The 16,523-nt window shown below is 37.0% G+C and overlaps 1 pseudogene; it reads left to right on the top strand.

Annotated features, from left to right (window-relative positions):
- The first annotated feature begins 9,566 nt into the window (after window positions 1-9,566).
- Window positions 9,567-13,928, top strand: LOC143385915 (melanoma inhibitory activity protein 2-like; annotated as a pseudogene).
- The last annotated feature ends 2,595 nt before the right edge of the window (window positions 13,929-16,523 follow it).

Raw genomic sequence — 16,523 nt, 5'->3', positions numbered from 1 at the left:
GACACTACCTTCTACTCAAGGGAACCATAGACCAATAATTAAGACTAAACAATTATAAATATATATATACCCAAAACAATGAAGCATCTACATTCATCAAACAAACTCTTCTCAAGTTCAAGAGTCAAATAGACCACAACACAATAATTTTGGGTTACTTTGACACACCTCTTTCTTCACTAGACAGACCTTCCAAACAGAAGCCAAGCAAAGAAACTATAGAACTCAATAATATAATAAATAACATACACTTAACTGACACATATAGAATAATTTATCCTTCAATGATAGAATATACTTTCTTCTCAACAGCATATGGATCCTTCCTAAAATAGACCATATACTATGCCACAAAGCAATCCTTAGCAAATATAAAAAAGTAGAGATATTACCCTGCATTATATCATATCATAATGGAATGAAATTAGAAATCAATGATAAAATTACAAAAAAAAAATCCATTCCAACACCTGGAGACTAAATAACACTCTAATAAATGTACAAAGGGTTGCCAAAGACATCAAGGAGATATTTTTTTAAAAATAGAGGTAAATGAGAATATGGACACAATATATCTAAATTTCTGGGGCACTATGAAAGCAATCCTAAGAGGAAAGTTCATTGCATGGAGGAGTTTAATCTTTAAAAGAAAAAAAAAGTCAAGAATTAAATGACTTAACATTACATCTCAAAGCCCTAGGAAAACAAGAGCAAATTAACACCAAGAGCTGCAGAAGGCAGAAAATATTTAAAATTAAAGCTGAAATCAATAAATTTGAAACAAAAGAAATAATTGAAAAAATTGACAAAACAAAAAATTAGTTGTTTGAAAAAATAAATAAAATTGGCAGACCTTTAGTCATGCTCATGAAGAGAAGAAAAGAGAATACCCAAATCACTAACATAAGTGATGAAAATAAAAATATCACAACAGACATTATGGAAATACAGAAGATAATTAAAAAATATTTTAAAAACTTCAATTCCAAAAAATAGAAAATATTGAAGGCATCAAAAATTTTCTAGAATCATATAATTTGCCCAAACTGAATCAGGATGATATAAACAATTTAAACATATCAGTTTTGAGTGAAAAAATAGCAGATGCCTTCAAAAGTCTACTAACCAAGAAAAGTCCAGGACCAAATGGATACACAGCCAACTTCTAAAAGACCTTTAAATAAGAACTAGTCTCAATACTCTTCGGTCCATCTCAGGAAATACAAAAAGAGGCAGAACTTTCAAACTCATTCTATGAGGCCAATATCATCCTTATTTTAAAACTAGGCCAAGATGCATTAAAAAAAGAAAAAAAGAAAAAAAAAACTTCAGACCAATATCTCTTAATGAACATAGATGCAAAAATTCTCAATAAATTCTGGCAAATCAAATAAAAAACATATCAAAAAGATTGTGCATCATGATCAAGTGGGATTTATCCCAGATATGCAAAGATGATTCAACATATACAAATCAATATATGTAATTCATTACATCAATAAGCTTAAAGATAAAAATCATATGAACATCTCAATAGATGCAGAAAGGGCATTTGACAAAATACAGTGCTTCTTTATATTCAAAACACTAGAACAAATAGGGATAACAGAAATATATCTCAAAATCATAAAGACTATCTATGCTAAGCCCCAGGCCAATATCATTCTAAATGGAAAAAAAAAATTGAAGGCATTCCCTCTAAAAACTGGAACAGGTCAGGGATGCCCTTTTTCACCACTTCTATTTAACATAGTTCTTAAAACACTGGCCAGAGCAATCAGACAGATGAAATGCACATAGTAAAGAAGAAATCCAATTGGCACTATTTGCTGATGATATGATTCTATACTTAGAAGACCCTCAAAGTTCTTCCAGAAAATTTCTAGAACTAGCAAATAAATTCAGCAAAGTAGCATGATATAAAATCAACACCCATATATCAAAGGTATTTTTTAATAACAGTGATAAATACTCAGAAATCTGAAACGAGGAAAACTACCCCATTTACATTAGGCTCATAAAACATAAAATACTTGAGAATAAACTTAAAAGAAGGTGAGAAATCTATGTAATGAAAATTACAGAACCCCACAGAAGGAAGTTAAAGAAGACCTTAGAAAATTGAAAGTTCTATCTTGCTCTTGGATGGGCAGAATTAATATTATCAAAATGGCCATACTTCCAAAAGCAATATACATATTTAATGCAATTACAGTCAAAATTCCAATAGTATTTCTCATAGAAATATAAAAAGCAATCATTAAATTCATCTGGAAAAATAAGAGACCCAGAATAACTAAATAAATCCTTAGCAGAAAAAGTGAAGCAGGTGGCATCACTATACCAGACCTTCAACTATATTATAGAGCAATAGTAACAAAAACAACATGGTATTGGCACCAAAGCAGACTGGTAGACCAATGGTACAGAATAGAGGACACAGAGTCTAGCCCACAAAATTACAATTATCTTATATTAGACAAAGGTGCCAAAAACATGCATTGGAGAAAAGATAGCCTTTTTAACAAATGATGCTGGGAAAACTGGAAATCCATATGCAACAAAATAAAATTAAATCCCTATCTTCACTATGCACAGAACTCAACTCAAAATGGATCAAGAACTTAGGAATAAAACCAGAGGTCCTGCAACTAATAGAAGAAAAAGTAGGCCCTAATCTTCATATGTGGGATTAGGCCTCAACTTCCTTAATAAAACTCCTGTGGCACAAGAAATAAAATCACGAATCAATAAATAGGATGAACTCAAATTTAAAAAAAAATTCTTCTCCACAAAAGAAACAATCTGTGAGGTGAATAGAGAGTCCACATCTTGGGAGAAAGTCTTTACTCCTCTCATATCAGATATAGCACCCTTCTCTAGAGTAAATAAAGAACTCAAAAAGCTAAACACCAAAAAAAAAAAAAAAAAAAAAAACACAAGTAATACAATCAATAAATGGGTGAAGGACCTGGAGAGACACTTCTCAGAAGATTATGTACAATCAATCAATCCATAAAAAATGTTCATCATCACTAGCAATTAGAGAAATGCAAATGAAAACCATTCTAAGATTTCATCTCACTTCAGTCAGAATGGCAGCTATTATAAAGACAAACAACAATAAGTGTTGGCGTGAATATGGGGGGAAAAGGTACATTCATATACTGCTGGTGGGACTTAAAATTGATGTAGCCGATCTGGAAGTCAGTATGGAAAGCAGTATGGAGATTTCTTGAAAAATTGGGAAGGGATCCACCATTTGACCCAGCTATATTCTCCTCGATATATACCCAAAGGACTTAAACACAGCATACTACAGGGACACAGCCACATCAATGTTTATAGCAACACAATTCACAATAGCTAAATTTTGGAACCAACCTAGATGTCCTTCAATAGATGAATGGATAAAAAAAAATGGCATATATACACAATGGAATTTTACTCAGCAATAAAAGAGAATAAAATCAGCATTTGCAGGTAAATGGATGGAGTGAAAGAAGATAATGCTAAATGACGTTAGTCAATCCAAAATAAGCAAATGCTGAAGGTTTTCTTTGATATAAGGAGGCTGATTCATAGTGGGGTAGGGACAGGAAGCATGAGAGGAATAGTTGGACTCTAGATAGGGCAGAGGGGTTGGAGGATAATGAAGGGGGCATGGGACTATAAATGATGGTGGAATGTGATGATCATTAATATCCAAAGCACATGTATGAAGACAAAAATTGGTGTGAATATACTTTGTATACAACCAGAGATATGAAAAATTGTGCTATATATGTGTAGTAAGAATTATAATGCTTTCTGCTGTCATATATAAATAAAAAAATCAAAGCTCTACATCAAACTTAAAGACTGCTTTGTGATGTGTATTGTGTTCACATTTATTGAACTCAATTTTCCTGAAATGATTCTCTATAAAATTATACTATTTTGTCAAATTATATTCATGGACCTTGGGACAATCAATTCCAACAAAATCTCTTTAAACTAACTGCCCAAATTGTAAAAACTAATTCTATTCAAATAAACATGCCTATGGTTTTCACTTTCTTTTAAGTGTGGGCTACACACTTACTTGACCAATGACAAAAGTTAATTTCATGGTTTAATCACTACAGTCTGTTAACATATGGCATATTAGATATACTTCTCTTGTTAACCTTGTTTGTTTTCAAAAGTCTTATTAATTGTATACCTGAAGCTGAACAAAAAAAATTGTCTTAATAACTCAGATTGTTCAAGACTTAGAGTTGGGAACTGTTTCAGGCCCTGATCTTGGACCTACCTGGGGAGTCTTGCTTATTGTGCAGCAGGGAAATCCTAAAATAGAATGCTATGTTTTGGGACAAAATGTTGTCACAATATTGGCAAGTCCAATTTTGTTGCCTCTTTGACAAGGAGTATTTTCTCTGTAGGTGTAAGTTCATCAATTTCTAGACTCTTGGTGTCTGGATTCCCATAAGATGGTATGTTATGTATCACCTCTGGTCTATTGTGACTGTTTTATGTAAATTGGCATATATCCACTATAAAAGCTATTTTTACTGTACAATAAAGCAGATGTTATTCTCTGAAACCTTCTTTGAAGGAGTTTCTCCATGCCCTCAAGTATCCACAGTCGATGCTGGACAATGGCAGGTCCCTCAGCAATTTTTTTTTTTTGAATTTTTTGTTATTTTTTTATGTTTGTTTTTACTCTGTCAGACTCTCTGTATAGGTCTCTGTTTTCAAAGCCTGCCTAATCTTTAGGGAGACTACCAAGAGTTTAGCAAGATAGCTTCAAGTAGAAGTAGCACTTTCTATTTTTATGACAAACCAAGAAGCAAGTTTTATCCTAGCCATGTACTAGTATGTGATTTTGAAAATAATGTTTAACTCTCTTTGTTATGTATGGCCTCGTCCAAAAAGGAGGTCCACAGGAAAGGGTCGAGGAGAATGTGGCTTCAGAGTCACTAATCAAGACCTCCAGAGACCAAACAGAAAACAGGTCTGATTTTATTGCAGAGTTACCATGTATTTATACTCAGGCAGAGCTAAGCAGATTACAGGCAGCCACCAATGCAATGTCTGCTAACTTTTCTTGCAGCAACCAATCAATAAGTGGGCCATGGAGCAAGCACACGAACTGCAGTGTATGACCCGGGGCTGTGCCTCTCACAAGCCAAGCCTAGCATGAGGGGAGTGGCCTGCCACTCAGAGGCTGTTAACATATGCCATGTATGCAGTAATCCATGCACTTTTTCCCACAACTCCCCACTCTGACTCTGCTGCAAAGATTTCAGCCAGCATTGCTGTTTTTCATTGGGTGGTCTTCACATGGTTACATAACCATCTCACAACAAAAGAAAATATTATCACTGTTATGAACAGTAGGGCCAGGGTAATAGCTTTATAAGGATTATTTAATTCAGCTATCAGGTTTTCCAATGTTCTGTGAATTCATGGAATCAAAAAAAGGTTTTCAAGATAGACACCTTTGTCTCATTGATTTTGACAATTGCCTTGGTAAGGTTATGCATAGTCATAAAATATTTAGCATCCCAAGCACCCTTAATATACTAAGAAAAATTGGAGAAGTGAAAGGTTACATTTGCATATTGGGTGACACAAATACTCTAAAATTTAGGGTCACAAGTGAGCCTTTGCAACATAAACAGAATATCTAGTTTTTCCTGATAGAGGTCTAGTTCTTGCTGAATGACTAAGATAGCAGCTTGGGACAGTATATTTAGTCATTTAGAATGGCATAGTCTTTTGCAATTGTAGTAGACAAATTGTTTACAGTCTGAGCAGTCTAGATGCTCTGAGTGAGTAAAGCAGCAGCAGTGGTTGTGGCATCAATGGTGGCTACCAGAGCAATAATCCCAGTGATGAAAAGGCTAATTGCCTACCTTGTCCAGTGTAGTATCTCATTCAGAAGATTATTCATCTCCATGTCCCATGAACTCCTCCACTGGAAGGTTCACTGGAAGCCAGACTCCTGGGGACAGTTTGTTCTGAGAATAAATATACATTTAGCTTTTATAGCATGGGTTAGACAATTTGTTAGCCAATAGGATATATTGACTGCATAAGGGATCTCTGTCTTAGTGATATTTAGGCCATCAGTATCATTGATTATTAGCATGGCAAAGGGTGGTGTAGCACAAGCTTTTGCATAGTGGGTATAAGCATAATTTGGCACAAAGACAAATCCATGTACATATAATATATATAGTATATTAAGGGTACTTGGGATGCTAACTATTTTATGACTATACATAACTTTACCAAGGCAATTGTCAAAATCCATGGTCAGTGTATGGACTCAATAGAGCTGGATGCTGCCCATTTTATGAGTCTAGCAGCTAGCAATATTGGTTTGATATCCATCATGCCACACTGATTTCCTGCATACCCATTGGTAATGGCTTGTTCTGTATAGCAGTTACTGCAGTAGCTCATGTGGTTTTTGGGCACATTAGTTACATTCCAGGGGGCTGCACCTGCCCAGGCACATAGATGTTGTTTTTCCCTAGAGAAGGTATGGCAGTAACACATTAATTCCATGGGATGTTATCATTATCAGAGAGGGACATTCCAAAAAGCATTGTTGGGTACATTGGTAGGAAGGGTTTTTTGCATTTCCCATGGGGCAGTCTATGGTTATAGGTAGAATTAACTGTAACTCTAATGTCAGTGAGAGATAACCCAGCATATGACTTCTTATAGTTATCTACAAGAGTTTCATTTGCAAGAGCAAAACAGAGAAGACTGCCTGGAATGTTGTAGGAACAGATAAAGCAAGGCCCTGAAGATATTAGGAAGCAGTTTTATTTGGCTGCAGCCAAGTTCAGAGAGCACAGCTTTTCTGTAATCAATCAATTCCGTGAACCCTGAGTTCAGGTAGTTTCAAAGTTTTATACCCAGCATGTAAGGGGAGAGGCTTACAAATTTACAGTCTACAGAAGTTCACATAAAAGCAGCATTTTCTCTCAGTGTTTTGGGCAAGTTATCCTTTCAAGTACAACACCTGAACAGTGGAGAGATTCTTTATCTCCCCTTTCTTTCCTCCCCCTGCCAGCTGAAACTATAGAGCCCAATTGGTAATTTCTCTTATCTTAAAAATGTAGAAATATCTGTGAAGCCCAGCTCAAGGACAGAGGCTTTCTTTACACATTTTTACAAACTACTATATTGGATATGTTTGTGAAAAACTAGTAAGGGGGTGTCCAGCACTTGAAGTGCTGGTATCTTCTTGGTCAGTGGCCAAGTAAACAGGGTGACACAAAAATAGAAAGTTTATCTACATTGAACTCTTTTGCTGGCAGTCCTAAAAATAGCCATGGTAAAGATTTCTGGAGAAGACCAGTTAAGGATTTTCTTTGGAGAAAGGGGGTGCAACTTCATAATCAAGGTCATAAACTTTTGGTTGTGGGGATGCACCACCTTGTTGGCAATGTGGCTTCTTTGTTTGGCCTTTATATTAAACAGAAATATGGAAATGCCCCTGGGGGCTTGTTAGGGGCTATTGCCACCTCTGAATAAAGAATGACCAATATTCCCAGTGCCTTGCATCTTCTTTCAACTGATGGATTCATAAATTTTTATTCTTGGGCCTGACTCCTGCCCTCAGTCTGACACTGCAGAAAGGCCCAGTGCTGACTATGCATGAGGCACCTTGGAACATTCAAAGATTAGACTTAGCTCTTGTACTCAGTCCTTAAAAGGAAAGTCTGTAAAAAGGCATCCTTCTGTTAAATGATGCAGGTAACAGTGATATTGGAATTGGACAGCTTAAACCTAGTAGATACTAAGCCTTCTGCTTACCAACTGAACAACAAAGGATGGCAAGTGCAACCTGTGATGTAGGGAAGAAGGGTGTACCTGGGATTTGCTCATTCTTTACTCACATTCATTTCTTCTTAGTGTTCTTTGTGTGGCGCCACTTCACCTTTTTTGGGGTGTAGGCCCTCTTGTCAAGTCTGTCTTTGAGTTTCATAATTTCCTCTCTTTCTTTAGAGACAAGAGGTTGTTCTGGCCTTACCTGTAGCATCTGTGCTAATTGCAGGTGCCCTCACCTGGATCAGCTCATGTCTCCTCTTGCCTACAGATTACATCAAGGTGGAAACATGGACCCATGAGATCCCAACCACAGCTCATTTCCTGTAGATTCCCCATCTCCTCTAGTGCTCAAGCTTCCAGAAATGCCAAGTAGGAGTTCCCCAAAACTGAAGAATGGAAGCAATGTAAGTATCCATTGATGAGGAATGGATAAACATGTTGTACATCCACACAATGGGACATAATTCATCCCACATTATGTTAAGTGTAGTCACACAATCACAAAAGGACACTTACTATGTAGTTCTGCTTAAATGATGTATATAGAGACATCAAACTCACAGAAACAGAAAGCAGGGGACTGGATGATGGGCAATGGGTTGTCAATATTTCATGAGTGCAGAGTTTCTGTTATGAAGATGAATTCTAGCAATAGATGGTGGTGATTGTGAATGAACTGAGCACTTCTGAATTCTATGTGCACTTAAAAATGGTAAATATGGGCTGGGATCATGGCTTAGTAATGCAGCCAATGTTTATAGCAGCTCAATTTACAATGGCTAAGCTGTGGAAGCATCGTATATGCCCTTCAATAGATGAATTGATAATGAAACTTTGGTATACATACACAATGGAATATTACTCAGCCTTAAAAGAGAATAAAATTATGGCATTTGTAGGTAAATGAATGGATCTGGAGAATATCATGCTAAGTGAAGTAAGCCAATTCAAACAACAACAACAACTACAAAGGCTGAGTGTTCTCTCTAATAACAGAATGCTGATTGATAATAGGGGAGTGGAAAAAATGGAGGAACTTTGATGGGGAAAAGGGAAGGAAGGGATGAAAGGAATCATGCGGAGAGAAAAGATGGTGGAAAGAGATGGACATCATTAACCTAGGTATATATATGAATTCACATATAGTGCATTGTTACATCAGGTACAACCAGAGAAATGAAAATTTGTGCTGAAATTGTATAGAAGAAACCAATATGCTTTCTCCTCTCTAGTCCAGGACTACAGACTTCTGGGTATGTCTCTAGCCATAAATAACTGCTGCTTTAAAGGAGACCTGACTGCATCCATCACAACCCCTCTGTCAAGGTGTTCTAGAAGAAAACATGAAGGTGATTCCTATCACTACAGCCTCTCAGAACAAAGATGTCTCTTTACAGAATGCAGAGTGGCTTCACCCACTCCTACAGAACTAGCCTTTAAAGCCTCCTGGGTCTTCTGGGCCTTGGGCAATGGGCTGTGTGAGAGAAAGCTGATTCTGATACCAGTGGGGAAAGGAAGTGAGAAAAGTGAGTGTCTGGCACCTAGATAACCTTCATCCTCCATCAAAGACTAAGTACTATCTCAGGGAGAAAGATCCTGGGAACAAGGGAGAAATGCCTTTCTGGCAACAATTGCTAAAACTCAACCCCATAAGTAATAGCCCAAATGTGGTCTACTGGGTAGCCCTAAGGGGACTGCCTTATGTAGGTTTAAGGTCAGGACAGCCTGCTAGGATGGCTGAATCTCCTGCCTGGAGAAACTCCTTCCCAATTTCAGGTACTGCAATCAAAGCCCTCAGTGAACTGGAGGCAATAGAGGTGGAAGGAATTGAAATCCTCCAAAACCCGGGCATTGAGGTGTTTGAGAAATCAACCAAGGAATGTGGAGTGAGGTGAGGGTCAGGATCAGGTCTCAAAGATTCAGATTTGGAGGCCATTCAACTTCTCTGCATCTTAGGTACTGGAGATACTGACAGAAAGTTGATTAGAATAGCCAAAGAAGAAGGGAATCACCCAAGAATTCAAGTTTTCTCCCCCTTCAGACTTTTCTCCCCACTAGGAAATGGCCTACAAAGTGTTCAGCTGCCAGGCAGGAACTTAGGAACACTTGTGATTGCAGGCAGAGAGTTGCTCACGGCTAACTTCACTTGAAGTTGTTTCTTTGTTTCAGAAACTGCTCTTTAGAAAAGGCCTTAAACCAGTCAAAGATACACAGCTGCTCTTCTAAGTGTCCTAGGGTAAACTTTGCTCACTATAACTCACTATAACGCTAAATTCTCTGTCCTAAATGAAGTGCATCTGCCATTTATTTGGTTTGCTTTGGTTTGGTACTGGGAATAGAAGCCAGGGATTCTTTACCACTGAGCTACATTTTATGGTAGAGATATCTCAGAAGAAAAAAGAACAAGATGCCATCTGTATCATTGTGAGCCCTCCAGAAATCAATCTTGAACATTCTTGCTATTTTGTAGTATAGAAATAGAATGTCCATCAGGAATGTGTATTACCTCATATGAAGAAAAAGACTAGTATGTAAAAGGAAACTAACTAGAATATATAAGAGATCACTTTCTACACTAAATGTTCAGCCTTCAGATAAGAATGCACTGAGGCTAGATGCACACAAATAAACACTGCTTCCTGATGAATACCCTGGTGTCTCCTGTCTGTGTGAGAATCCCATGCAACATTTAATTTTGTTTTTTCCTTCTCTTATCTTATCCTTCTATTTGCTGTATATATATAATGACCAGCTTGCTTAGAAGTGTTTATATCCTATGAGAAGTGAAAAAAACATCTGCAAAAAGATTTCAAAGAACTCTTAAATAAATAGTTGTCTACAAAAACTGACATGAAAACCAACTCAACTTCTTTTTAGAAACATTACATATCGTATACTATTTAAAAATAACTTATCAAAACTGATTTATGCCCATGTTCGCAACTCTTCTCAAATTACTTTTTAAATGTCTAACACAAGAGGTTTTCTATGGAAATAATTCAGATGACTTCTATAGAAAGTGTCAACCTGGCTGAAGATGTAGCTCAGTGGTAGAGAGCTTGCCCAGTATATACAAGGCTCTGAAGTTTAACCCCCAACACTGAAAGAAAAGGAAAGGGAGAAAGAAGAAAGGAAGGAAGGAAAAAGAGAGGGGAGAGGAGGGGAGGGAAAGGAGTGAGTCATTAAAACAAAAGGGGAAGTGGTACAAATATAAATATATGGTGTACTAGCTCTTTGAAAATTTACAGAGCTGTAGAATTTTAGTTACATCTAACTGGGTGATATTATGACTGTATAGACTGGCACATAATAAGTTCTGCCTTAGCCTGGCCTAAACCAAATCAATTGGTGGGTGACCTGGAGAGGACTTCTCTCTGGTTTGATTGAGACAGTCTTGAACCTTTCCTGGTTCAGAATTTATAGCATAGTGAAGGGACCAAGACTTCCCTGGCAGGCAGTGTAGTGTGCTAGGCCCCTGAGATACCACAACCAGGGCTGCCCATGCCCATTCCCACAGCTCCTCTCCACCACTCACTGGTTCAAAATGGTCTGCTCCATTGCCTGGTGCAGGTTTTTTTCTGACCAAAGGCCTGAGAGTTCATACCCTGTTTTTTCATTGCTGGGCATGGTATGGTTGTGGATGGAATAGCCAAAGTAGCCTTAGCATGATGGAGGGGCAAGAGCTGTATCTCAGACATACTTGGGGGTGGTACTGGAAGAAGTAACTAGGGTTGTGGTCTACCTTGCCTGAAGACGTGGAAACACACCCTAGTCCTTATGGCTGTCCATGGGAATTGGTGTTATGTACAGCTATTAGATTTTTGTTGTTCTCTTATTTTTGTGGAGAAGTTATCAGTCTGTGAGAAGCAGGCATTACCTTAGAGGAGAGAAAAAAACTTGCTCTAAAACTTTTTGGACTAATTCAAGAAAAATGTCAACTACTTGAAAATGTTAGTTTTATTCAAAAAGAGTATGAAGGCTTAGAGTCACCTTTAAAGGATGTCATTTTGGTGAAGGAGTAAGGAAAAGCAGAAAACTTGGAGGCAATATATGAAATCCTGGAGAGGTTCATGTCTAAACTTGAGGATGAAATACTCTTTCTAGGAAAAAAGCTAAAAGAAGGGAAAACTAAATATTCTCAACAGGATGAATTGATGCTGGGTATATCAAAAAGGATTAAGTCTCTAGAAGATGAATCAAAATCCCTTAAATCACAAATACCTGAAGCTAAAACAACCTTGAGAATATTTTAAATGAATAAAGAAAGAATTACAGTATCAATAAAAGAGGCTTTGAATGACTTCAGGAAAGTCATAAAAAGCTTTTACAAGAAGTTGAAGTATGGAAAGAAAAGGTGAATGGCCTTACTAAACAGAAAATTACATTTGAACACTCTAAAGTACATGCAGAACAAGTTCTAAGAGACAAAAAAAATCTCATTATGTCTCTGACTGAACACTTACTACCGATAAAAGATTGGGCTCCTGTGCTTGAAAAAGTCCTAAGAGATGATGGTTACTTGGAATTGGAATTGAAAAGTGAATCAGAAATTGGTGCTCACTTAGAATATCAGCCAAAAGGGTCTTGGAAGAAACTAGTTTATGATGCTAAGTTAAAGGCCTCTTTAAAAATCTTAGAAAGAGATAAAAATCAAATTTATACTTTATTATCTGAAGTAATTGAAACAAAGGAAGACCTGATAGAACATATTAAAATCTTAAGACAGAACAAGCATCTTTGCAAGCAGAAAATACACAGTTTGAAAGTGAGAATCAGAATCTTCAGCAGAAACTTAAATTCATGACGGAATTATATCAAGAAAATGTAATGAAACTCCAAAGAAAATTAATAGGAGAGGAAAATTACCAGGTAGAGAAATAAGAAAAACTTTGCAAAGAGGAAGAAAAGATCAGCCGTACAACTAAACTACTTGAGACCAATAGAAAGTGAGCCAAAGATCTTTTTTTCTAAAGAGAGAGAGAGAGGGGAGAGAGAGAGAGAGAGAGAGAGAGAGAGAGAGAGAGAGAGAGAGAGAGAGAGGGAGAGAGAATTTTTAATATTTATTTTTTAGTTATCGGCGGATACAACATCCTTGCTTGTATGTGGTGCTGAGGATCGAACCCGGGTCGCACGCACGCCAAGTGAGGGCACTACCGCTTAAGCCACATCCCCAGCCCCTGAGCCAAAGATCTTGAAGAAGAATTGGAGAGAACCATTTGTTTTTTATAAGGGGCACATAATTTACTAGGAGAAAAATGCTCATGGTAATGAGTTGGCAGTTTGGAATGCTGAAAGATACCTCAATAATTTAAGGAAAAAAATGCTCACACTAGACAAAAAAATTAACTGAAATAGAGTCACAATTTAAGCTTGTAGAAAAAGATCCTTCTGTGCTTGATGCTTCAAATACAGCCTTTGGCAAAGAGAATTCCCCAAATGGTCCCTCACCATTGGGTCAACCTTCATGTGGAATAAGACCTTCTCATTTGGAAAAAGGGTACATTTATACTCTCACCTTTGGTGCAAGTAGGAGGAGAAAGAGGTTTAAGGGGCCCAGAGAATCCTCTGGACCATCCAACTAGCAATGAAAGAAGAGAATCAAACTGTGATAGGTCAACTTATCTACAGAGAGCACCTTCTGACATAGGGCATCTGGAACATCCATGGGAACAGGCCCATAGGATAATGATCCCTTCACCAGGCCAACCATATTCTGACCCACATCTTCCTCTACAAAGGCAAGATGGATGTAATTCTAAATTTGGTAGATTGAATCAGCAGAACTCAGAAATTTAACTATGCTGTCTTTAGATAAAATGGATGGGCCTACATATTCAGAAATGGAATCTAGTAGAAATGATACCAAAATTGATCAAGGTGATTCCAATGTACCTGATTCATCTCTCCCTGCTGAAAATCAAACAACTGGCTCTGGCTTTTCTTACCCTTCAATCAGAGGTCCATTGTTTTCTATGGATCCACGGAGTCCGTTCATGAGAAGAGGACCTTTTCTTCCTCCACGTCCTCCAGGAAACACTTATGGAGCATCTCAAAAATATATACAATACATACTTATATGTACTCTACCTAAATAATTGGGCTGTTATTATAAAAATCAAAATTCCCACAACTAAGAAGAATCCTCTTCTTGATATTTGAGCTGTCATAATTAAAGAAATAGTCTTTTTTATATGACTTATGTGGAAAAATATAGTGCAAGGGAATGAAACTGATGGGTATATGATTAAGTGTTTTATTTATAAACTTTTTTTAGTTGTTTATAGACCTGTACTTTATTCACTTATGTATATGTAGTACAGAGAATCAAACCCTGTGCCTCACACATGCTAGGCAGGAGTTCTGCCACTGAGCCACAACCTCAGCTCATGATTATGTTTTAATAACCACTAACAATAATATAAAAGAAAATGAGAATATCTCCATCATTAAACAAATACAAACCAAAAATATATAACCAATAACAATTAGATCTGAATTATTTTCTAATTTTCTATTCTTTTTTTAAAGAGAGAGAGAGAGAGAGAGAGAGAGAGATTAATATTTATTTTTTAGTTTTCAGCAGACACAACATCTTTGTTTGTATGTGGTGCTGAGGATCAAAACTGAGCTGCATGCATGCCAGGCAAGCCTGCTACTGATTGAGCCACATCCCCAGCCCAAATATTCTATTCATTACAGGGATTCTTTGATTCTATAGTGGTTTTACCAAAGGCCTTAAATATTTCCTAGCACTTGGCAGCATCTATTCTTCTACAATAGAGGAAATGGGTATGGTAGAATTTTGTTGAAATGAATTAAGTTTATACACTCAGGGATATAAATATTCCTCAAATATGTTATGGATTTGAGAGTATTCATATTGGGTAAAATGATTGTATTTTTAAAAAATGAGGGCTGGGTTTGTAACTCAGTGATAGAGCACTCACTAGAACATATGAGGTCTTGGGTTCAAGCCTCAGCACCACATATAAAAAAAAAAAGGTATTGTGTCTATCTACAGCTAAAAAAATATTAAAACATGGTTAACATGGCAAATTTTATGTCATATATATATTAACCACAATCAAACATTTAAAATGGAAAATAAAAAACTCAGGGGTGCCAGTGAGGGAGCTGTGGGTCTAAAGGAAAACAGGTGGGTTCTCAGTGAGGATGGCAGGTGGCCTAATTTCAATAGGTGTTTTAGATGGTTACACATCCCTGGATATCCAGCCTGGTGAGGTGTCCATTTGAGGATTCATTTGGGAAGGCTTGGTTGGTGATGGCATGCTGTTCATAAATCCTTGCCTGAATTTTTGGTTGAATGGGTCATTATTGCATTGGTATATTAATATTGGGTCAAAGGACAACATACAACTTTTTTTTTCAACATACAACTTTTTTTTCAACATATGACTTTATGAAGATAAAAATATGACAAACGTGGCCTCTTATTGTTAGAGTTTTAAAGTGACGGATTCCTGGAAATAAGAAATGACAATTTCCTTTGGAACATGTAAACCTCTGTTCAAAATATGAATATATTTTACATACCCATAGGAAAATTCTGTTATATAAATTACATGATGCACTTTTTCCTGAGTCCCCTTTCTTCCATGCCTCTAAGGAGAGCATCTTCTGAGGCTGCAGGGCATGCTCCCTGAGAGTAGTGCACTCTGCCCTGAGGAACCTTGAAAGTGGCTCTCTGGTGAGGTCAAGAGGAAGGCAGGAATGGAGAAGTCTGGGCAGGGTAATGGCATAGCATGATAAGGAATATTCCAGGAGATGCTGCCTTCTGTCTGGAGGTCCTAGTAGATAAACAAGTGTTGAAAGGAATTGTGGCATCAAGGAACTTGGGACAGAATCCATGCAAAGCATGCTGTGAAACCTGGCTTCTCCTAGGAACATTTCAGTAAGCAAGTTTCTAACTGTGCCTGAAGAGGTGTGTGGCTGTCTGCATGGGAGACACAGTGCCAAATGACCCTTCCTTCATCAAGGATAAAATCAGTGCCTTAAGCAACTTAGTGAGACCCTGTCTTTTGTGACTGGCTTCTTTGAGTTGGCATAATATTTTCAAGGTTCATTCATGTCATAGTATGTCATCAGTACTTCATTGCTTTCTATTGCAGAACAACATTCCATTATATGAATATGTCTTATTTATTAAACTATTTTGTTAGTTGACTTAGTCACTTGTACTTTTTGGCTATTTGAATAATGCTGCTGTGAACACTCATATAACTTTAGTTCTCTTGGATGTACATCTAGGAGTGGTATTGCTGGGTCATTTAGTAAGTCTATGTCTAACATGAGATGAGTTGCCAGACTGTGCTAGAAAGCAGGCACATCGTTTACATTTCTTCACCAGGTCACAGTGTATCCTTGTCCCTGAGAACGTATGCTATTGTCCATGTCATTGATTGTAGCCATCTTTCTACTCATAAAGTGGTCTCTTGTTATGACTTTGATTTGCAATTCCTTAATGATAAATGATAAATGATGACTGCTTTTCAAACATAATGATCTTTACAGAAGTGCATATTCAAGATTTTGGATACTTTTTTATTGGATTTTCTTTATTGTTTAGTTTTAACAGTTCTTTCTATATTTGGGATAACAATCACTTCTGAGTTAAAATCTGTGATTTGCAAATATTTTCTTCCATTCTGTGAGATGTCAATTCAATTTTT

Source organism: Callospermophilus lateralis, chromosome 11 (assembly GCF_048772815.1).
Source record: "Callospermophilus lateralis isolate mCalLat2 chromosome 11, mCalLat2.hap1, whole genome shotgun sequence".
In the NCBI taxonomy this organism is placed as follows: Eukaryota; Metazoa; Chordata; class Mammalia; order Rodentia; family Sciuridae; genus Callospermophilus; species Callospermophilus lateralis.
The sequence above is the reverse complement of the archived record's forward strand: the minus strand, read 5'-3'. Positions and strand labels throughout refer to the sequence as shown.